Here is a 25267-nt window from a genome sequence, read left to right as displayed (position 1 = left end):
AGCATATAAATTAATTACCAGCCTAGATCCATCGTAATGCTGAAAGGAATCAAATATATCAAGGTGCAAACTACTTTTTTGAGTTCAAAACTTGAGGAAAAGTTTGCACCTCAAGATATTTCATCCCTTTCAATGCTTGATAGATCTCGGGTTAAGATGGATCATGCACATTGGACATATATTTTCCTTAAGTACATGAATGCGAGCACATGACTCTTTACACATGACATTTTTCAACTTCAGCGAATTGATCAATCCTCTCATGAAATTTTTGATGTGCAATATTTATATGAGTAAGAGTTTTAGGTTGATCTTGGACCCTTATATCTTCTACATCATTTACCATGTTTGAGTTGGTTATATAATGATTTCTTTTTCAATATTCTCTTTGGTATTCTTTTTTTAATTTCCTCTTTTCTTCAACTTTTTACAGTTGCCATTTCTGGTTGATTTTATCTTTGTGAATTTTATTCTATTCTTTGTTGTGTATTTCTTTATCGATAAGCTCTTAGGTATTCTCTTTGAAGTGCTCTTCTCTCGTCCTACTCTTTTTTGGTTGTCATTTCTAATTCCTTTGTATGTTCTTCATGCTCTTTAGTTGTCATTTCTTCTAGATTTTTTTTGTTGATTTTCTCTTTGTTGTGCATTTTCTTCTATTCTTTGTTATGCCTTTCTTTCTCGATATGCTCTTTGATATTCTATTTAACATTTTCTTCTTTCTTATTTTTCTTGTGCACTTGTTATTTTTATTTCATTTGTATGTTCATCATGTTTGTTACTTGTTACTTCTAGTGTTTTTCTCCATTCTTCATGCTCCTTAGATGTCATTTCCTCTGATTTTTTAGTTGATTTACTATTTGTTGTGCATATTATTCTTTGTCTCTTACTTCTTTCTCTATATGCTCTTTGTCGTTGTGTATGGCGTTCTCTTCTCTCTTCTTCTTCTTGTACACTTGTCACTATTTTTTTGTGCATTTTCTTCTATTCTTTATTGCATCTTTCTTTGTCGATATTCTCTTTGACATTCTCTTCTCTCTTATTCCTCTTCTTGTGTAGTTGTCCTTTCTGGTGATTTTCTCTGTCGACTTGTGTTGACTTGCTCTTCATGTTCTTCAGCTGTCACTAGTTGTGTCTTTCTTTGTTCATATATTCCTTGATATTCTCTTTGATATGCTTGATTATTTTCTCGTTGTTCTTCACTTTTCCTTTTTCTTCTATCTTCTTTTTGTTCATCATACATTTATTCCAAATTTTCCATTTGTCATTGTTGTTTTTTTCCTAACATGTTCACATGCATGTCTTCTTATATCATCAGCATGCACATTATTGATCTTGCTTTTATGAGAGGATATGGTAAATTCAATCACTGTAACATAGAAATCAATGCATTTAATTAAGATGATACATATTTCTAAAAGATTTAGAAATCATCATAATGCTGAAATCAATGCATTGTCACAAATAATTACTTTTTTAATATCCACTAAAATCAATGCTTAAATCCATGCATTTAATTTAGAAACAATGTAATACTGAAATCAATGCATTTAATTAAGATGATAAATATTTCTAAAATATTTAGAAATCATCATAATACTGAAATAAATGCATTTAATTTAGATGTTACATATTTTTCAAAGATTTAGAAAACAACATAATGCTAAAATCAATGCATTTAATTTAGATGTTAAATATTTCCAAAATATTTAGAACACAACATAATGTTGAAATCAATGCATTTAATTAGATGTTAAATATTTTTGAAAGATTTAGAAAACAACATAATGCTAAAAACAATGCATTTAATTTAGATGTTAAATATTTCCAAAAGATTTAGAAGACAACATAATGTTGAAAGGAATGAATTTATTTTAGATGTTAAGTATTTCTTAAAAATTAAAGCTAATTTAAAATCTAATTTACAAAGGATCAAAAACTAAATTTAAGAAGTTAATTTACGAAAAATTAAAATCTAATTTATAAACGAAGTTAATTTACAAAAGATTAAACACAAATTTATAAAAGATTTTTTTTCCTAAAGCCAACATTATACTAAAAATAAAAACATTATACTGAAAACAAAAACATTAGTTTGTTTAAGTCTCTTTTTTTTCAAACCATTATTTATTTAATAAAATTAATAAGTTTTCACTCTTCGATATGCTATATGAGATCCAGATATTAGCCTTGCTTGCGAATATTGCTAAAGATGTTGAAGAGGACCAAATAGCATTCAAGTTAATGTATCTTTGTCCTCATGTCTTTGTCTCAGTGTCTCTGGTCTTAGTAATGAATTGTAAGAATAGTGGATGGCAAACGCTTTTTATAGTTACTAAAGAGATACTCGTTTCAAAAAGGGAATCGTGATATAAGGAGACACTAGTTTGTTTGAAATTTTATTATTTAAATATTATAAAATCCTATTTTTATTTTAAAAAATAATAACTCATCTTTCCCGATTCACTTTTTACTTTTTAATAAGGTCATATTTTATCTCTTCAATGAAATTGTTATGATAGAAAAATAACTAATAAATTAAATAAATAAAAAATATGTTTATATTTATGATTATCCACTATTTTTAAATATATTAAAGTCTTAAAAGTTAAATTTAAAACTAATAATATCTAGGTTACTCTCTAGTCATAAAATATCACAATATTGTTAAAAAGATAAGACAAGGAAGAAGATTATAATGCACATATGTACCAGCAGTATAATATTTCTTTATATCGATTTGAATTTCTTCCCATCTCTTCATTCGAAAATTCAAATTTAGTGTGAAGTTATTTTACCAAAAACTCAATTTACCAAAAATTTTGTGGAGATAAACTGGAATTTTTTTTGGTAATTTGGTAAATATTAGAACACCAGTTTATAGAGAGATCACTAGTTTACACAGAAAGATACATATGAAAAATTTTAATGGTCAAATAAGATAAATAGTTTATAAAGAAAAAAGATTAGGAAATTTGAAAGACCAAACAAATATAACACACATATGTACACAAAGTAAAATAATTATTTATATCCATCTGAATTTCTCCCCATCTATTCATTCCAAAATTCAATTTACCGTGGAAATAGTTTTACCAAAAATTCAATTTACTTTTGGTCATTCGGTAAATATCAAATATGTATGGACTCGATTAAATATAGTTTAACTATTATTTTTGTTGTAGTAATATTATTATTTTCACTACACTCTCCCATCTAACACTCATTAATCTAACACTTACACATATAACATATCACATCTAATGCTCACCCATCTAATGTTCATACATCTAACACTCACCCACCCATCCACCCTAAACTGGGTTCACACATCTAACACTCACCCAACCATCCACCATAAACTGGGTTCACACATCTAACACTCACCCACCCATCCACCCTAAACTGGGTTCACACATCTAACACTCACCCACCCATCCACCATAAACTAGGTTCACACATCTAACACTCACCCACCCATCCACCCGAAACTGGGTTTTAGAGCACTCTTGGTGCAATGAGATAGAAAGCTTGAGCTATCATGTAAATGCGTAGCTATAGCAAATTTTGATTTAGGAAGACATTGAAAAAATTTAAACATGTAAAGTTCAATGGTGTTCAACCAATAAACCAAGGTGAGAACCCATTCTTAAAGCCAATAGCCATTATTTCCATAATTAACTATTAGTCAAATATTATGTTAATTAAAATCAAAACTAAAATATTATATATATATATATATATATATATATATATATATATATATATATATATATATATATATATATATATATATATATATATATATATATATATATATATATATATATATATATATCTATATATATATATCTATATATATATATATATATATATATATATATATATATATATATCTATATATATATATCTATATATATATATATATATATATATATATATATATATATATATATATGTATGTATGTATGTATGTATGTATGTATGTATGTATGTATATATGTTTGTGTTATACGCTATCCTAATTGTTATCTATGCTCTATTTACCTTTTTTCATATAATTTTAACCTTCAGTCATCTGTGGTTGATATTGTTGTGGCATCAGTGTTGCTGCCTGGGATCTTAGTGGAGTTGCCTCATTTTACCTAATGATATGGTAAGTACTTTTAATTATGCACCATCATCAGAGGTGAGTCTTGGCCTGTTAATATTCCACACATGTTTTTTGTAACGTATCTCCTGAGCGTACCCAGAAATTTAGCCTCTATACCCCCTATTCTGGAAAAATTTCTTCTTTTATACTTAAGATTCAGCTCTTGGCAAGAGTACCTGGATTCCATAATTGTATAATGTTTTATTATTTATATAAGGTGGATCCATGACGTGGACTTTGTCCATCTATAATACATTATGTCAGTCATCCTTTGTCATACCTTACGAATGGAAGTGAGGAGTAAATTTCAGCATACAATCAGCAACACTTTTTTCCAACCTCACACAAGCTTTATTGAACATTGATTTGAACTTAAGGTAACTTGCATGGTCACATGGCTAAGAATATTGATCACAATCCTACATGCATAGTCCCTTTTATGTAACATGTGAAAGAAAATAGACTAGTGTCATAGGATACCATTCTTTTGACATTCATGGCTTAGAAAACACTGAAACTTTGATTATAACATTTAGGAACATTGTCCCCTAACTGGTTTGCATATATCCATATCTTATGCCATTAGTAATTTCACACCTTAATCTATATACGACCATCCCAAAGAGTTAATTTCTTAACAACATTAATGAAATCATAGACATAAACACCCTACCATTATCATACTCAACAGAGGTTGTCATATACAATGGTCACATGTAATTTCTAGCATATGTAAAAATGTCTCCATGGCCCAGGTAATACAACTACCTGCTAAGTCCCCACTTTGGAAAGAAATAAAAATCACATGCATTTATCTAAAACTCAACTCCTAAAAACATAAGCACAGATAAGTCCACTTATATATAGTTACCACATGGAACTCATTTAATTGTTCGCATGCTTACAAATAACACCACATATACAAATATGAGATAACACTTTCCATGCAAGTAATAACTAACCAGAATGGTGGAGAACGTCACTAGATCTACTCATGTATAAGCATTACATACAATTGAATTAGAGAATTAAAATTATAACAGAGAGGGGAAAAACAACATACAGACATTCCTTGCATCATGAAAGTAATTAAAACATCACTTGGAGAGTAGAGCACCACCACCCAACCATGAATCACCTTTGATTCCCTCCGAGCTGAGGATCTTACAATGGATCAACTGTCTCCAATTGATCAATGCAATCGGTATTTAATACCCTCTTTCATGATTTAGCTTCCATTAGCGGCGTCCTGGTTTTATAGATTTTTCCATTTGCCTAGGTCTTTTCCAGAAAAGATCGTGTTTATATCCCATGAGACTTTTCCTCATAAAAGCTTGCCTTTATCTCCCGCGATGCTTTTATGTTTTTTCCTTGATGGATATTTATCTCCAATCCATCCGATGGTGATTTATCTCCAATCCATCCAAGCTTATCTAGAATCACATCTAGAAGATTTATCATGACTTATTTATCTCTATCCAATTCCTCAATGGGATTTAGAAAGAATCTCTTCTCTTAGTGCTCCACTCTCCAAGTGATTTATTTATTAATTTATTTAAAAAACATATTTGTTTCCACATTACATATAACACCTAGCTTTTCTCATCATATATTTACGTAGTCAAAGCATACAATGGAGGGGTGTTACATTTTGGATTCGATGCTCTAGGCCTTTTACAGGCATTTCCCCCTCTTGGTGATCTTCTGACCTGAGTATTATGATCAAAATGCTTTTTTCTAGCCTTTGCAACCCACACGAACCACAAATTCCAAGAAATTTAAGCAATAGTTATGTTTAGATAATGATTAATTTATATTCATTCTAGTGGTTTGCATAGAATTAGACCAAACGTCTAAAAGTTGAATTCAATATGTTTGATCTTGAATTAGAAATTGTAATGAGCACAAAGACATTATTTCTTCTCTCATCGTACTTTCAACACAAGATGGTGGTTCTAGTTCATCGTGACAGAGATTCAGTGCATTTTGTAGCTCTTGTGTCACAAAACATACATATTAATTCGAAAATACAACAAAAGAAATCCAGAAAATTGATGGCTAGAATAGCCTCCAAAAATGCATGGAGAAACATACCAATACATCTATAGGTAGAACCAAGTCAGACATCCTCCCTTTGGTAGTAGAACTGTCAACCAGGAAGGATTTCACTTGAACAATGTAGGATTCATGGTGGGAAGCCTTTTCTAATGACTTTATATCATTTGGGAACCAACTAAAATTGAATATGATTCTCCTTCTCCATCCACAATTTTTCCTACAAAACTATGTTACAAAATTTCACCTACTCTTGCTTTAGAGAAAAAAGTTTAAATGAAACAAAATAGACCTAGGCTATCTCCTTCACCTTGTGTTACAATGTTGCATTCATTGTTGGGTGCCTTCGTCATCTAGTGCCTTGGAAATCTACAGTCTGAAACGAGTTCTACAAGATTTGGTTAATTTAGGTGTACGAATGAATGTTGTTGGTGAAATATAAAGGGTTTCCATGTATATGGCCAAAAACTTTGTAACTTTGTGCACCCAGAATTAAGCGATCCCACAAACCCTATTAAAATTACAAATTCGTTGACCCACAAATGAGGCAGTCCCATAAACCCTAAAAAATATCTTTGCACCTCACTGAATGCTTCATTTGACTTCAAGTAAATGATGAAAAAATGGATTTATGAGATGCTTCCTTTTAGTTGTAGCACTACCCATCTATATCCTTCTTACTTCTTCCCATGAAGCCTCATTGTCTGATTGGACGGTCTGTGCCCTCGTCCAGTCTGTGGCCTACAAGACAACTCTTGTCGATGTGTTCATTATAAGGACGGGCCCGCCATGATGCACATTATATTTTGTGGCCGACCACTGACTTGTCTGTGAGAATCATGAAGCCATTTCACTTAAATGAAACATTATGCTTGGCATATTGCATGCTTTACAACACAAAAAAACGTAAATCATGGTAGTTAATATTCACCATAAATGAAGATTTCAATAGTAAATATCTAATCTCAACCATAAGGTTTTCACATTACTTGACGATGAAAATTACATCTATGATAGGAGAGTGGATACCATAATGATTAAGGAAAAGTAAAAACTATAAAAATTGTTCTACTATGGGCTCCAACTTGATTGAGGCACCAACCTCAAAGAAAAATAAGCTTCAACTTGTAGGCTACAAGTTGATTGAGGCACCAACCTCAATGGAATTTCCCACCTCCTTGTTCAACTTCTTGTGGTCCTATTTTCATAATATTTCAAACTACATCCACCTACTTTTCAATCTATATAAATATTCAAAATGTGTAAACTATTGTTGTCATACTCTTTTCAAAAACCTGTCATGCCTTATCCATACTTTGTTCCAACTTGTTCATCAATATGGTTACATGAAATCCTTCTCGAAACTTGTTCTTTCCCTATACCCAAAACAATTGTAACATACTCATAATCCTTCAAAAAATGTAACAATGGTTCTAATAATTAAAACTACATCATCTAGACTTTTCATGCCTTTAAGGTTATTCGCCACTTAACTCTAATCATCACGCTTATTCTATATTCCATTTTGCCTATAAGATGAGCCCAAAAACCTCCAAAAGACATAAAATCATATAAAAATATAAGAGAATTAACCATTCTACAAGATGAGAAAATCAAGGTGCATTCTACCAAAAAAACACTTTATAGGATGTACAAAATGACTAACGATTTGAAAAAAGGGTTAAATTTGGGGCACTAATAATCCCTCTATCAAAAAAGTTGACCAAGTCTAAATGGACTGAAATCCCTGACCTACACTACATAAAACATATCATATAACCAACTATATATTCAAAGTCGCATAGCTTAAAAACAAATGGTGACATCCCTTCATGGGAATCAAACACCAAACATCACATGAAGAATGAACACTTGAAGGGTCGAACCATAGACCCAATGCTTCGAGGAGCTGATTAGATTTCATTAAAACCATTGTTGATCATCCAATATACCCTATATAATAAAGGGCTTATCCCACTTACAATTTCACTATAAACATGTGACTTTGAACTTAGCACACAACCCTTTTTCATTGACCATGTGACCCTATCCTTGGGGTCCATGGTCATTTGCATTATGACATCATCATTCCATGTAAAATCCATGAGGCGTGCCACATGTCAACCATTTTTGGACACTTAACCAATCAGAAATTTCCATATGTACCTACCACTTGGTAGACCCTAAAGGTACTACTCCACTTGCAAACATCAACACTTTTGACCACTAAAACTGTGTCATGTGCCATCACAAGATTGACTCTTATGTCATCACCTCTTGGTAATTGGATTGTGCTAAGTGTGATCACAGGACTATCTCTTACATCATCACGTCTAACCAATCATACTACCAAATGCCATCTTTATTGGCCCAGTAGGAGTGGTTAAATGTCATGCATATCTGAACTTTGTGATCAAAGTTAGATTCACAAAATTTTAACATTGTTTATCCCTTTTAAACAATGCGCGATTTGTGTGTCCGAAGTCGCTCATTAACTCATCAATCATTGATCCGCCCTCAACATGTGTGAGATCCACCCTCGACATGTGTGAGATCCACCCTCAACATGTGCAACCTTTAACAAATTTGGTGACTTTTGATTTTGGCTCCATAGCTTAGGTCCTAAACTAATGTCAATTTTCAAATGGCTATAACTTTCTCATCTAAGAGGATTTTCTCAAAGTATGATATACCGTTGGAAATGTATTCACCAAGACTATCCAATAATGTTATCCATATTGTTACACAAAAATATCATCACCATGATTATTTGCAGTCAGTATGGGTCTATCATCACTTGTAATGTCCTCCTAAGCAAGTCTCAGACCTCAGCTCTTCAAGTCAAGCTTTGAAAATGAGAGAAGGACATTGAAAATCAATAAAACCCTGGTTCCGCACTTTCTCTCACTATTGCCTGCGGTCCCGCACCTTCTGTTTACAAAAACTGCAGACTTTCCCGCTCTGTCCCTAAAGGTGTGGGTGCGGACCCCTGTGAAAGTCAAAAAGGCGCAAGTTTATTCTAAAAAAATCACTTTGGGTTAATTCTAGATGATTCTAGAAGGAATTTTGACGTGGATTGGCCGCACTTAGGTGGTTCATGCATCCCAAAAGAGAAGGAGATAATCACTTGATGAGTGGAGCTATCCCTTTGAAGGAGGGATTTATCCCTTTGAAGGAGGACCTAGTAACTTCCCTCCATTGCACTATAAATTCAGGCATTGGTCTAGTTGCTGGAGAGGTTAGAAGCTGAACATTTTTTAGGGTAAATGCTGGTGAAATTAATACTTCCTAGTTGAGCTTAAGAGGAGAGATCACATACCTTTTTGGATTCATTTGGAAGAGAGTGAAACTTGTCAAAGTAGAGGAGACTTCTTGCTGGACCCTGGGAGGAGCTTGTACAGCGTCAAGGCACAGGTTGTAAAGTTCTTCTTGATTTGAATTAATACAATCAAACTCATTTTTCTCAACAAATTGTCTCATGTCATTTGTTTCATGAATTCCTTGACTTTCATGTTAAATATGTTTTATGATATTGGCTTTTCAGGTGCTATTTAATTTGTTTTCTTGTTTGTGTTTGCAGATTCACGACAAGAGAGCTCATTTGGATCGAAGGAGCGAAGGCTTCCACAAACTTGCATTGGACCTAAGGTAGGCCTAAAACACTTGTTTGCCTTTGTTTATAAAAGCATATTTAGAGAAAGATAGTGTGTGATTGGTTTTCTTGTCATTAGGTCTTCTTTAGATTATAGGAAGGTCTATCTGGTCAGCAAGATCGACTTATTCTGTGTGACAAAATGGCAACTCTGCTGGGGACTTGATTTTTTCCTTGTTTTTACTTTGACCTGAGAAACTGTGTTTTTGTTTCTTTTTTGGCTTGTTGTGTGTGGAATTGGGTAGAGATTTTAGATCCAGGGTTATTTTTTGTTCTTCATAGCTTTGGGAGTGGACCACACCCTAGCCTTTTGACACAGTGTGTACTTATCTGCACTTTTACTTTTAGCACAGAGCAGTACCGCACTTGTGTTAACTGTGGGTCTGCGGACCGTGTCAAAATTTTGAAAAACCTAAGATTTCCTCTATTAGTCAGCTTAGTTTTTGTTTAGAAGTTATTATCCACTGCCCAGACCTACATATAACCTGTCAGAAGCTTTCCTTAGGTTGATTTCACTGGTGTTAGGGTTTTAGATGAAATTCCTAGGAGTTTTTCTTGTTGGGTTTGTTTTTCATTTTGCTCTTGTAGTAGCTCTGAGCTTAGAAACTGTAGGGACCTCAGATCACCTTGGTGTCTACCAGCCTTCTTATGAGTCTGACCATTTATGAAATCTACCCTTGTTGAGGAAACCGCTTTGTGTTTTCTCTTTACAAAACTTCGAAAAGCTTGTGTTTAAAAGTTTGGATTTTCATTTTTAAAAAGAAAACAAAATTGGTTGTTTTTGACTGATTTGTGATTCTGCATAAATTGGTCCTTAGTTTACATCTAGCTAAGTAAAACATCCTTAAAAAAGACATCTTGTAGGCTTTGACTTCAAATAGGTTTTTATAGTTTATAGATCTCAAAGTTAGTCATTTGCATAGTTTTGAGTGTTTTATAAAAATAAAAAAATCTCTTTTGGAAAAAAGTTTGTTTTTTGTAGTGATTGAGTGCTTTGAAAAGAAAAGGGAAATTTTTGTGAAATAACTAGTTGTCTCGTTTTGAGTGCATTGGAAAGGACAAAAGCTCTTCTTTTAATTTGTGTGTTAAGAAAAATTTGTGTTTACAAAGTATTTTGCATTCTCAAGCTCTTTCCTAGCTAGAAGTTCATCGAAGAGAAAAGATTGTTTAAATCATCTTAGGTGCATTTTTAGTGATTTTGAGTCGAGTCTTCATACCACGAGTTTCATCTCCGCACCTTTTGACTTAAATAAAAACCAATAAAATAACGCTTAAAGTAAAATTCATCTAGCAACATTTTTATTTCTAGGGCTCTAATACACCAACATAGCTTAGGCTAGTGTCTTGGAGTAGGAGAGTAATTAACTCTCCAGGACAGTAAAAACAAACAAGTAGTTGTATCTTGTGGTAGGGAAGAAATCCAATTGTTGCATTTATGCTCTGAGAAAGCTCCTCTTAAAGGAGAAGCATGAGATCGTGTCCGAACCAGTGTGGGAATCAATCCTTCCTCATTGGGAACGATGCTAGATATTCACGTATTAAAAATGGTAAACCTCGGATTAACCATTGTCGAGGAGCCTGGGGTCACTTGTTAGTAAACCTTGGATTATTTCAAGGAGCTTTCAACGGGATTGAGCTTGCTACTCTACCCTTGCGTGCGTATCGGATCGTAGACTGTTCCCCCAGGTATATTTGTTTCAGTTGGTAACCTTAGTGGCCATATTCTTTAGGATTCTTCCTAAGGTGAGAGTGGTGGGAAGATCCCACTGTACCTGGAGCAAACGTCGGCTAGACTCACTTGGATTTTCTGGGGGGTTCTCTTCACTCGAGATAGTTAAGTGGAGGAACTTGTGCCAGTCTATTCATTAAGCAGGTTATCGGGGTAACTGTTCCAACTGCCATTTCTGCATTGAACTCTGCGACGTTGGATTTCATCACCAACTAGTGTTTTCAGTACGAAAAGTTATTATTTGTGTGTGTTTGATCTCCTAGATTCTTTAGGCATGTGATTCAAATTTGTTTGGTTCTTTAGAGCCTTTAGGTGGATTTCATTGAGATTTTACTTTGTTTGCGTGTGAAGTAGTTAAAAGTTTTTAACCGTGGATGAATTACTAAGGAAGTCCCGTAGACTTGAGGGCCAACCTCTTGAGTTTTCACCGCGCCAGATTGAAGGTTTGAAAGTCCTCGTAACTCCTAGAGACAGTAGAGTTGGGTCACCTGAAGAACGAGAGTCTTCTTTGGTGGTACATCCTGATTTTCAAGCTTTAGTAGCATATTATAATCCACAGTCAGTGTCTGTTTCCGAAGTTACTGGTAGCTTTTTGTCTACTAGTGATATAGGTGAGGAACCTGAAAGTGAATTTGTTGCTACTCTGACATTGGGGTTTGCTTCTCCAGCTTCTAGTGGTCCTGGTTCACCTAGGGTAGAAAGAATAATCACCCAAGATCTTCCTTCTGGACTTATAGCTATCAAAGAACTTGCTACTCCGGAAGAAGAAGTAGGCATCGCTATCACTGAAAATCAACCTATTATTGAGCTAAGGGAGCGTGAATCAATTTTTTACAGTCCACCTAGGAGCAGTACTTGGTATCTTTCGTTGACTAATTTCTCAGAAAACCCAGGGTTAAGTTTTTCACCACCTCATGTTCCTTATCACCTAACACCTAGAGGTTATTATCCTCCGTTAAATATGTCAAGACATTCGTCCATGTTTACTCAATCACCTGAATCCTTTTTATACAGCGGTCCTTCTATTCCCTCTGGGTATCAATCGCTTTCTGGTACTTTTTCGGCAGCATCTCCTCAACCCATTCAGCAAGGGTTATTAACTGGAAGCAATGGTACTAAGCCGTTGAGCATAGAAGATATTCTCATGATGTCAGGTTCTATTCCCAATCCTCAACCTCAAGGTGGCCAGTTACCGCCTGGGGTCAGCCTCAATTATCACCTGGGGGGCAACCTCAAGGTACCCAATTTGCGTCTGGGGGACAACCTCAAGGACCGTACATACCTACGGGATAGTACGTTCCTCAAGGTCAACCCCAAACTCAATATGTACCCCAAGGTCAACCCCAGTATCAATTTATACCTCAAGGTCAACCCCAGTATCAGTACGTGCCTCAAGGGTATCAACCCCAAGGTCAGTACTCGAACCAAGGTTTCCAACCACCCTCTTCTCAATCATATGTTCAAGGAACGGGAAATGTACCTTTGAATTATCAATCCTACCCTCAACCCGGTTATGGTCCTCAATATTCTCAACCTGTTATGGGTCCATACCCCGGAATTAATTTAGTGTGGGATCCATCGCAAACTCAACAGGTGTTGCAGCGAAATTTACAGTTGTCATCTCAAACTGGACAACCCTTAGTTTCTGGTACACCCTAGCAACCTGTCCAGTCTAATATTCAAACTTCTGTACCTTCGGTAGTTTCTCAGCTTGGGCCTAGTACGCCTCGTACTCCGCCTCAAACAACTGTTGCAACTGCCACAACATCTGTTCAATCTACCCCACCTACTTCTGGAGTACCGACAGCTCCGATTTCTACTTTTCCTGTATCTACTCCTCAGACATCTTTACCACCGTCTGGATCTACGATTCAAACTTTGGTTCAGATGCCTGTAGGACAACCTGGTTCACGTACGGTTGTCACAAGTCAACCACAATTTACTTATCAACTGTACCAGGGATAGTACCAATTCGGTCCTGCTATGCAGCAGCCAATCTATCAGTATCAACTGTACCCTAGGTACACATATCAACAACCTCAACAACCCCAGTACGGTCCGGTTAATCCCAGATTTCCGAGAGGATATAATATCCCAAATGCAATTCCTATTCCTAGTTATCCTGGATATCCTCCTCCTGGGGCTGGTCTCATGACCCAGAGTTTTAGGGTCCCTAATCGTCAGTTACCGTTTATCACAACTTTGGACTTGCCTGACTTGTCGCGCCTAACGAACGATCCCATTAATTATCTTCCGTTTTGGCCGCTCATGCCGAATAAGTTGCCTAGTAACATTCCTAAGTTCGAAGGTAAATCAGGAGAGGACCCATCGAACCATGTGATGACTTATCACCTCTGGTGTGAGTCTAACTCCATTTCAAATGATTCAATACGTCTAAGACTTTTCCAGCGCACTCTAATTGGTCTTTCGGCCAAGTGGTACATTGAGTTACCGCGAGGCACTTTTTATAATTTTATTCAGTTAGCTACCTCGTTCTTAACTCATTTTCAGTTGCTAGTCAGATATGACAATGGCACGGAATTGTTAACTTCGTTAAAACAATCGACGTCCACTTACATTTCAGATCATATTCATGAGTGGAGACGTCGACGGCGTTTAGTGAAGGTTTTTATTCTGGATCAGATCTTGGCTGAATGGTTCGTAAAGTCTTTGTTGCCAAAGATCACTGAAGATGTAGCCAAAGCCAGAGTTGTTTCTGAGGAGCAAGTAATTGCTCAAGCACAGTACCTTGACTTGGTCTATACTTAGTCAGGTACGTTACACGAGAAAATCCCCGATCTTCCCAAGCAAAATCAAATCGCTGCAGCTCCTTCGGGATCTCATGCCGCTGACAGTATGATTGGTACGGTTAACACTAAGAGTAAGAAGAAGTCTTCTAAGAATTCTTCTCCTATCATAACCTTGCCTGATTCCTTGACAGGAGATTCTTCCATGGAGATTTCCACCGATATTCACATTGTAGAATCATCTACAGCCAAATCAAAATCCGGTGGGAAGAAGAAAGGGAAGAAGAAGAATAAAACAGACAAAAATTCAAAGGAGAAACTTGAAAAAACGGAAACCAATGATGAAAAACGCAAACCTCATTATCCTTGTCTCATTTGTGACGATGAACATTTTACAAGAGATTTCCCTCATCGTGTAGAGGTTGCGAAGATTGTCAAAGGTTCCGAAACGCCTGCTATTTTGAAGGATCCTTTTCCAGCTCAAGAAAGTAAGATGATAGGTTCTTCCTCGAGTGCCAATGAAGAACCCATACTGATGATCTCCCATGTTAGGATTGTGACTCGATCGCATGATTATGGTAGTAAGAGTCCTGTTGATGGTAAAGAAGCAGAATCTTCTCATTCTAATCCATCAACCTCAGCTCTCGGTTCCTATCCACTACAGATCGAGAAACCTAATCCAGACTTGGTAATCAAACCGCCCGCCAAGGGTATACTTCGAAAGTCAGCTTCAATCCACATGCGAGAGGGGCTCAAAACTATAACATTGTTGAGGATTTAGCTGTTTCACCCTCAGCATTGTAGGCTTTGGAAGTGCTGCGATCATGTCCAGCACAGCGTAAATTACTTTTGTTGGCTATAGGAGCTGTTGACGTTTAGGACTCGAAACTAATAATTTTCGATCTAGAAAATAGTACACCATGCTTACCTCATCAAATGGCTTTCTAGATTCCAGTGATATTCAAATGCAGGCCTATTCATCGGACTGTGATTGATGAGGGAGCCTCAACGTGTATTATGTCAATACAGTGTTGGAGATCGCTTGGTTCTCCTTCGCTAAATCAATCCCTCATTATTCTAAAGGCCTTTGATGGCCATGGGTTTCATCCTTTTGGCATTCTATAGGATTTTCCTATAGGGGTTGAAGTAAAAACCGTTAATCTAGATGTGGAGGTGGTTGATGCCCCTTTAGATTACAACCTTCTCTTGGGTCGAAGTTGGTCTTACACTATGACAGCTGTCGTTTCATCGGTCTTTCGGGTTATAAAGTTTCCTCATAATGGAAAGATCGTAACAATAGACCAGCTGGCTTACTCTTCATCTGAACCAGCCTCTTTTGAAAGTATTCAGCATGTCGGTAAAACGACTATCCTGTATAAGGATGTTGGAGTAGGACTAGTTAAAGATGTCGGTTTATTGGGAACTTTTCCTTTTCCTCCGATCAACGCATCGTCTTCATTTGAAACCATTCATATGATTACATCAGACACCATTCTTTATGATGATCCTTGGATCATTCCTTCTGAATCTAACATAGACTCACTTGGTGATGTCATGCCTTTGAGTCCATATGAAATTGTGTATGAGGTCGTGCAATTGCTTACCAACCCATCTTCAACCGAAATTGACTTCATGAATGTGGTCCGTGAGGAATCACTTTTCACATCTAGCTCGGATTTAATCACGTTTTCTGAACTTGTTCACTCTAATGAGAAAATTCGTGAAATCCTATGTGTAGATGATTTACCATGGGAAGATCTCCATCACAGATCTTTGTTTTTACCCGAGAACTATTGTTTTGAAAATGATTTTTCATCAAATTTTACGACTGAATATGTCAAGGAACCTCAGAATCCAATGAAACATCCTGATTCAGAGTTAAATTTGGGAAACATCTCTCGAACTATTCCTATTGACATTTCGGTTAAGCTTGGGATTGTTGAGAACATTCATATAGGTGCCTCATGTACAGATGACGAAATACAAATATATAAGGCCCTATTTCAAGAATTCTGCGACGTGTTTGCCTGGTCCTATGAGGAAATGCCAAGAATTGATCTCGCAATTGTTGTTCATGAGATCAAGACTTACCCGGACACTAAACCTATCCAGCAACGTTTGCGTCAGATTCACCCAAGAAAAGCTGCTGCAATTAATGCCGAAGTTGAAAAATTACTCAAAGCAGGTTTCATTTATCTGATCCCGTTAACGGATTGGGTATCGAATATTGTTCCGGTTAACAAAAAGCTAGGGACAATAAGAATACGCATCGATTATAGGAACATTAATCGAGCCTTTCCAAAGGACAATTACCCAACTCCCTATATCGATCAAATCATTAATGATTGTGCCGGCAGCGAAATATTCTCCTTCATGAATGGTTTTTCCGGATACAATCAAATCAATATTCTACCTGCTGATCAACCAAAAATGGCTTTCATTTGTCCATGGGGGACATTTGCTTATTGCAAATTACCTTTTGGGCTCAAGAATGTCGGAGCAACTTTTCAAAGGGCCATGTCTTATGCGTTTCATGACATCAAGCACATTGTGCAACCCTATCTCGATGATTTGGCTGCTCATTCATTACATCGAGTAGATCACCTCGTCCATTTACGAGCAATCTTTATGAGGTGTAGGCATTATCGGATTTGGTTGAACCCACACAAATGAGTCTTCTGTATAGAGACAGGTCAATTGCTGGAGTTTGTAGTTTCGAACGCTGGCATTCACGTCGATCCCTCGAAGGTCAAAGCTATTGTCAAATTGCCTCCTCCTTCGAGTCTTCGCAAACTCCAAAGTTTGCAAGGGAAAGCAAACATTTTACGACGATTCATTCCTAACTACGCTGAGGTTACAAAGGGTTTTACCCGGTTGTTGAAATAGAATACTCCATTCTATTGGGATGAGATAGCTCAGAAATCTTTTGATGCACTCAAACACGCGTTGACCCATGCACCGTTATTGCATCCTCCCAACTACAACCAGGATTACTTCTTGTATCTCGTCGCCTCTCATTCCACCATTGGAATGGTCTTAGTTCAGGAAGATGAATTTGGAACTGAGCATGTGATATATTACCTTAGTCGAACTTTAAATCCAACTGAGCTAAAATACTCACATGTGGAGAAATTAGCATTGGCAGCTGTTCAAGTTGTCCAACGTTTTCGTCACTACATTTTACTACGTAAAACTACAATAATTTCTGATTGCAACCCTATGATCTACATTTTTACCAAGCAATTGCTAGGGGGCAAGTACTCTAAATGGATTGTTATCCTGCAGGAGTTCAACTTAGAATTTGAAAAATCTAAGTCTAAGAAATCTTTAGTTTTTGCAGAGTTAATGTGTGACTTCCCACGTGCTGACACGGAGACTGTGGCGGAAGAGCCCATTGCGGACGAATCCTTGTTTCTAATCAGCACTTTAGATCCGTGGTATGGGGATATTATCATTTATCTCCAGACCCAATCCTTTCGGCCAGAAATTTCAAGGTCAGAACGTCGGAAAATACGTTTCTAGTCCTAACAATTCGGTATTATTGGAGATACTCTTTGTCGCCGTGGGGCGGACTCTATTTTTCGACGTTTTTTAACTCACGAGGAAGCTGAAAGGGTTCTAAATGACTGTCACTCTGGAGCGTGTGGCGGTCATATGTCTGGGTATGCCACAACCCAAAAGATATTGTGCGCTGGCTATTTCTGGCCGTCTTTGTTTAAAGATTGTATTACTGCGGTCCGAAAATGCCACAACTACCAAATATTTGATCGAAAGATGTGTGTTCCACCTGATCCTCTCCACCCTATAATTGCCATTGGTCCTTTTTCCAAATGGGGTATCGATTTTATTACATGTAACCCTCACTCGGCCGGGGGGCATACGTATATCATCCTTGCGGTAGATTATTTTACCAAGTGGGCCGAGGCGATGCCTACATTTGAGGCAGACGGTAAGACAGCTGCAATTTTCATGTTCAATCATATAACTACTAGGTTTGGTGTCCCAGAAGCAATAATCACTGATCATGGGCGTCATTTTCGAAATGTTATGATGACCGAACTTACAGACCAGCTTGGTTTGCATCACGATAGTTCAACTCCTTATTATCCACAAGCTAATGGTCTGGTTGAATCCATCAACAAAGTTTTAATAATCATGATCCGATGAATCATTGGCATTCATTGGTCGAATTGGCATAACATGATATTTTCAGCGCTTTGGGTGTACCGAACTTCAGTAAAAACATCAACAGGGTTCACTCCTTTCCAACTAGTCTATGGTCTGGAAGCTTTGTTACCCATTGAATGTGAAATCCCGTCACTGCAAATGGCCATCAAGTTACTTCCAGCCACTTCCGAAGAGGAAAAGCGTTTGTTATACTTGGCTCAATTAGATGAGAATCGACGTGACACTGCATTGGCGATCGAGACTCACGCAAAACGTATGAAAGCTCAGTATGATCGAAATGTGACCCCTCGAAATTTTTCGAAAGGAGATCTAGTCTTAGTTTACGATCAAGCTAATGATAATTTAGGCACTGGAAAATTCGTTCCTATGTGGCATGGTCCCTATGTTGTCAAGCGAAAGCTAGCAAAAGGGCCCTATGAATTGGTAGACTTTGACGGGGACTCTTGAGGTAAACCCAGAAATGGTCTTTACCTGAAGAGGTATTATGCTTAAAGAATGGGTATGGAGATTTTTAGTTAGGATAGTTTTTCTTTCTAGCTGGCGTGTTTTAGTTTAAAAAGTGTGCTTAGCTTAGAGAGTGTTTTTTGTCATTATTCCCGCTTATCTTGGTTTTGTTCTTGATATTGCAGATGTCGATGCCTCTCCAAACATACATTGGTTTCGCTGATGGTGCTTGTCATAATACACAGAATATTTCTTCCGCAGCTTGGGTTATTTATTCACCCTCTGACGAGTTAGTATCTCTGCATGGGGTAAGCCTCGGTCAAGCAACGAACAACATTGCCGAGTATAGCGCAGTGATCGAGTTATTATCTGAATCTATTTCATTTGGGATTCGGAGTTTGATAGTGAGGTTAGATTCTGAACTCGTTGTATTACAGCTTAATAGAGTGTATGGCATTAGAAATCCAGAGTTATTGAGATTATTTTTTAGAGTGCGTCTCTTGGAACGTGAATTTGATTATATTGAATATCAGCATATTCCAAGATCTTTAAATACATTAGTAGATGCAATTGCTTCTCGAATGTTAAGTAGACATTTGCAATAATCATACATGTAAATTTAAAGCCATTCCATAACATGATTTACAAGATAAGCCAATAATAGTGATATATATATATATATATATATAGGAGTGTGTCAAAAAATACATCGTCCTCGATCATAGGTTGAAAAACACCTTATGATCGGCAAAAATGATAAGTACAAAAAACAAAAATGTCATATGCGCCAAAAATAGGTGATCATCCTATCACTGGGGATGATCTCAATAAGAAACCACTGCATAGGCCACCTTGCAAAGGAACCTCCTAAAAGGTCCTGGGACCCCAATCACATAGCGCTGAAGTCGACGAGGAATGTCATCTATGGTGGTCTCCGTAATATCTCCTGTCAAGCGCTCAAGATGACCCTCCAACTCGGCCAAAACCTCTGCTGATTCGTCCTGTGGGGCTGGCGCGGCTGTAACTGGTTGTTTCCTCTCATAAGGCTGGAGAGCGGCTGGTCACTGTGGACCCACATCTACATTTGAAACTTTTACTATCAGTTTTGGGACGATGGAAAAATAATAAAAAAATTAAAATAGGAAAAATGTTGAAAATGATTTTACCTGAGTCATCCCATTTCTCTCCTGGTGGAAGAGCCATGTCTGGGTCACCACGAAAATCTACCCCAGCGTAAAGGAAGTCCTGAATAGAAAAAACCTGGTGTTCCAACCATTGGAAATACTCAGGTTTGAATCGAACAACCTCTGTCCCCTTGTCCGGATGACGGGCCATAACTACGACCCATCGCATCAGTTTGGGCTGTTGAGGAAGCCCAGCTCCAACAGTAAGGTGCTGCAGGATCAACATGGGAACCCTCTCCAGACCAAAGCTCACAACCAAAGCCCCATAACCAAAGGTATTTAGTTGTCTGTTCTTGGCTCTGGTCAGTTGGCCTTTCACATTGGCCAACACAGCATCGCACCAGTTGAAGATGGTGCCTCGAAAGTAGTCAACTGCCATACGCATCTGGGATCTGGTGGCAATATGTAATGTGAAACTCCCGCAAAGTCTAGTGACAGTAAACGCGATCACCATGAGTTCAGGAAGGGATATGGTTTTTATGTCTATCCCTTTGTCTCTAGCCTGGCTGTTGTAGAACTCTAGCCAGAGGCTATCGACAGACTGGCCACCTGGCCTAGCCCCGAATAGAGTCAAGTCTTCACCTCTCTTAGGCAAACCGGTCAAGAAATATATATCTGCCAGCTTGATTTCGAGCTGGTGGCCACCAATGAAGAAGCACTGGTCCTGTATGCTCCATTTGTCAACCAGCCACTGTAAGAAATCCACCTAGGCCCTCATGCCAGGTATGGCCCAGAATTTGTACAAGCCGCACACCTTCAAAGCATCAATTGAAGGTTGGTGATTGCATGTGGCAGCATCCACATCCTCATGCTCTCATTCACGCCAATCTAGCATGATGTACTCTCTGCATCAAGTAAAACGATAAATTAGAATGCTAGAAATTAATTTGTTTGGGTTAAATTTGAGAATTTTTGGGTTAAAAACCCTTGCGGCGGGGACCACACCCTATTGGTTAGACACAGTGCGTGGGTCTGCACCTTGCCTACATGGAAGGTGCGGACCCCTGACTTTTTCCCCATTGAGAAAAAGTCGGGGTCCGCGGGCTGGCAGTGGTACACCTGTGGGCCCCCGCGCGTGAGTTTTAAGCCTAAAAACGCTCCAAAGAAATAAAATAAAAACCCAAAACAAAAAATGAAACAGTTGAAAATAAAGAGTAGGATGATGTGTATTACCTGCAGAAGATGGCGTTCGATTCTGACAGTTGGATCTTCCGCAATCTTCACGGGAAGTTTTCTGAACAAAAGCATTATTTTCTCACCGAAAACTCAAACGGTAAAAATGAATTGACAAAAGCACTTTTTATAAGTTTTTTGAGTAAATAAGTCGCAAATATGTTTATGTTTCACTTTAGAAAGGTATTTTTGCAACATTTTTATCCATTTCAAACAGGTATGAGTAATGTTTGTGTTTTTGTTCAGGATAACGGATTATTCAGGCGAAATCTATTATTTTCGACGAAAAAACATTTAGAGTCACCTTTAAGCTCTTTTCTGACTGCTGAAATATGAAAAGATTGTCGAGTTTTTCTTTTAAACTCGTTAAAACGGAACTAAAAGACGGTCCACTTACAACTCTTTTTTAACCGTAAAAACATGAAAAGATTGCCAGATTTTTGTCCTTTCAAATTCGATATTGGTTATAAAATGACTTGTCGTTGATCGTTTTTTTCCTTTTTCGAATCAGGGGCACTAATTACAAAAATTACTCCTTGGTCGTAAAGATCAAGCAGTTCTCTCAAGTATTATTTTATAATTTTTCGGGCTTGGGAGACACAAATATACGAAAAAGGTCAACCTTGGAGTCTTCTTAAGTTTTTTCAAACTCTCTAAAATTGAAAAACGCCGAGTTTCTCCTATACTAGACTCGTTAAAATTTCACAGTAAAGGACCTGTTCAATTACAAACAGGAATGAACCACTCCTTCTTAGGGTTCGAATTTAAACTAAGTTGGACTCATCCGAAGGATGAGCCTATAATCAAGCTAATGTTATCCTCCACAAGCTTGTCAAAAATAAAGAGGTACTTGCTAGAAATGGTGGGGGAAAAGAGAGAAAAATGAGCCTGTTTGTCATACTTTGTAACCACTCTTAAACACGACACTTTTATTCACCTGGGTTGGGAAATCCTTTGCCTAACAGTTGATCAAACCACATTGAAAGTCTTCAGCCGATTTCTGGGTATTAACTTTGGGTCAATTGTCACCAAGCCATCTGTCGTGTCGTTATGTGTTCAAGAGGTCACTGCCAATAAGCCATTCATCTGCAAAATATCTGTCATCCATCTTGACCATCCCTAAGTCAGTCCTTGCAACTAAATTTCTTCAACTTGATCTATGATTTTGTGTTGTGGGCTTGCCTGCGATGGATTGCTTTCTATCGACTTCAGCTCATTATCTAGAAAGATGATCTAGAAATCGTCAGTACCTTGGGATCTGCATGCCTCAATGGCAGGTTTCTCGCCTTTGACGACAGGTTGCGTCATTGACCTTCGATCAAAGGATTCAGTGACATGTTTGACATCAACACATTTATTCACATCTCATGGATTGTACTGGGTACTTTGAGAGCCATTGACATCACTGGTGGTTTCTCTCACACTTGTTAACGGTTTACATCATTGACTGGTAATCAAGTGGTTTCTACCATGTTCGACTCCAACACATTCATTCGCATGGATAGAATCGTACTGTTTCGGGAAGTAGAAATGAAGACCCTGGATCTAGTTTCCACAATCCAGGCTGCGAGGAATTTTGTATTCATTATATAATGGACTATTGACAAACAGATGGTTGCGTCCATACTGTGTCCACATGAGTCTATACTTGTGATGTGTTACAAGATCATTCCTGTATCAAAGTAGTAGTTAGTTTTCTAAGTCATTTTTGATCTGAGTATGGGAATGCCTACCTCAGCGATGATATGATCTCATATATATATCTTGCATTGAATGTTTTTACAGGTTCCAACCGGGCTCTCCACAAGATGATCCTCGAAATGATAAAGTACTTCACTCTTCCTAAATGATAAATGAAATCCTCATCTACTACAGACTTCGCACTTTAGGGGGCAATCTGTTACACAAAAATATCATCACCATGATTATTTGTAGTCAGTATGGGTCTATCATCACTTGTACTATCCTCCTAAGCAAGTCTCAGACCTCAACTCTTCAAGTCAAGCTTTGAAAATGAGAGAAAGACATTGAAAATCAATAAAACTTTGGTTCCGCACTTTCTCTCACTATTGTCCGTGGTCCCGCACCTTCTGTTTACAAAAACTGCGGACCTGCCCGCTCTGTCCCTAAAGGTGTGGGTGCAGACCCTTGTGAAAGTCAAAAAGGCGCAAGTTTATTCTAAAAAACACACTTTGGGTTAATTCTAGATGATTCTAGAAGGAATTTTGACGTGGATTTGCCGCTCTTAGGTGGTTCATGCATCCCAAAAGAGAAGGAGCTAATCCCTTGATGAGAGGAGCTATCCCTTTGAAGGAGGGCTTTATCCCTTTGAAGGAGGACCTAGTAACTTCCCTCCATTGCACTATAAATTCAGGGATTGGGCTAGTTGCTGGAGAGGTTAGAAGCTGAACATTTTTGAGGGTAAATGCTGGTGAAATTAATACTTCCTTGTTGAGCTTAAGAGGAGAGATCACATACCTTTTTGGCTTCATTGGGAAGACAGTGAAACTTGTCAAAGTAGAGGAAACTTCCTGTTGGACCCTGGGAGGAGCTTGTACAACGTCAAGGCATAGGTTGTAAAGTTCTTCTTGATTTGAATTAATACAATCAAACTCATTTTTCTCAACAAATTGTCTCATGTCATTTGTTTCATGAATTCCTTGACTTTCATGTTAAATATGTTTTATGATATTGGCTTTTTAGGTGCTATTTACTTTATTTGCCTGTTTGTGTTTGCAGATCCGCGACAAGAGAGCTCATTTGGATCGAAGAAGCGAAGGCTTCCACAAACTTGCGTTGGAACTAAGGTAGGCCTAAAACACTTGTTTGTCTTTGTTTATAAAAGCATATTTAGAGAAAGATAATGTGTGATTGGTTTGCTTGTCATTAGGTATTCTTTAGATTCTAGGAAGGTCTATCTTGTCCGCAAGATCGACTTATTCCATGTGACAAAATGGCGACTCCGATGGGGACTTGATTTTTTCCTTGTTTTTACTTTGACCTGAGAAACTGTGTTTTTGTTTCTGTTTTTGGCTTGTTGTGTGTGGAATTCGGTAGAGATTGTAGATCTAGGGTTATTTTTTGTTTTTCATAGCTTTGGGAGTGGACCACACCTTAGCCTTTTGACACAGTGCGTACTTATCCGCAATTTTGCTTTTAGCATAGAGTGGTACCGCACCTGTGTTAACTGTGGGCCTGCGGACCCTGTCAAAATTTTGAAAAAACTAAGATTTCCTCTATTAGTCAGCTTAGTTTTTGCTTAGAAGTTATTATCCACTGCCCAGACCTACATATAACCTGTCAGAAGCTTTCCTTAGGTTGATTCCACAGGTGTTAGGGTTTTAGATGAAATTCCTAGGTGTTTTGCTTGTTGGGTTTGTTTTTCATTTTGGTCTTGTAGTAGCTCTGAGCTTAGAAGCTATAGGGACCTCAGATCACCTTGGTGTCTACCAGCCTTCTTATGAGTCCGACCATTTATGAAATCTACCCTTGTTGAGGAATCCACTTTGTGTTTTCTCTTTACAAACCTTCGAAAAGCTTGTGTTTAAAAGTTTGGATTTTCATTTTTAAAAAGAAAACAAAATTGGTTGTTTTTGACTGATTTGCGATTCTGCATAAATTGGTCCTTAGTTTACATCTAGCTAAGTAAAACATCCTTAAAAAAGACATCTTGTAGGCTTTGACTTCAAATAGATTTTTATAGTTTATAGATCTCAAAGTTAGTCGTTTGCATAGTTTTGAGTGTTTTATAAAAATAAAAAAATCTCTTTTGGAAAAAAGTTTGTTTTTTGTAGTGATTGAGTGCTTTGAAAAGAAAACGCAAATTTTTGTGAAATAACTAGTTGTCTTGTTTTGAGTGCATTGGAAAGGACAAAATCTCTTCTTTTAATTTGTGTGTTAAGAAAGATTTGTGTTTACAAAGTATTTTGCATTCTCAAGCTCTTT

This window comes from Pinus tabuliformis, chromosome 1_2 (assembly GCF_031772625.1).
Source record: "Pinus tabuliformis cultivar Carrire ecotype Pingquan chromosome 1_2, CPIR1, whole genome shotgun sequence".
Taxonomy (NCBI): domain Eukaryota; kingdom Viridiplantae; phylum Streptophyta; class Pinopsida; order Pinales; family Pinaceae; genus Pinus; species Pinus tabuliformis.
Note: the sequence above shows the minus strand (reverse complement) of the source record.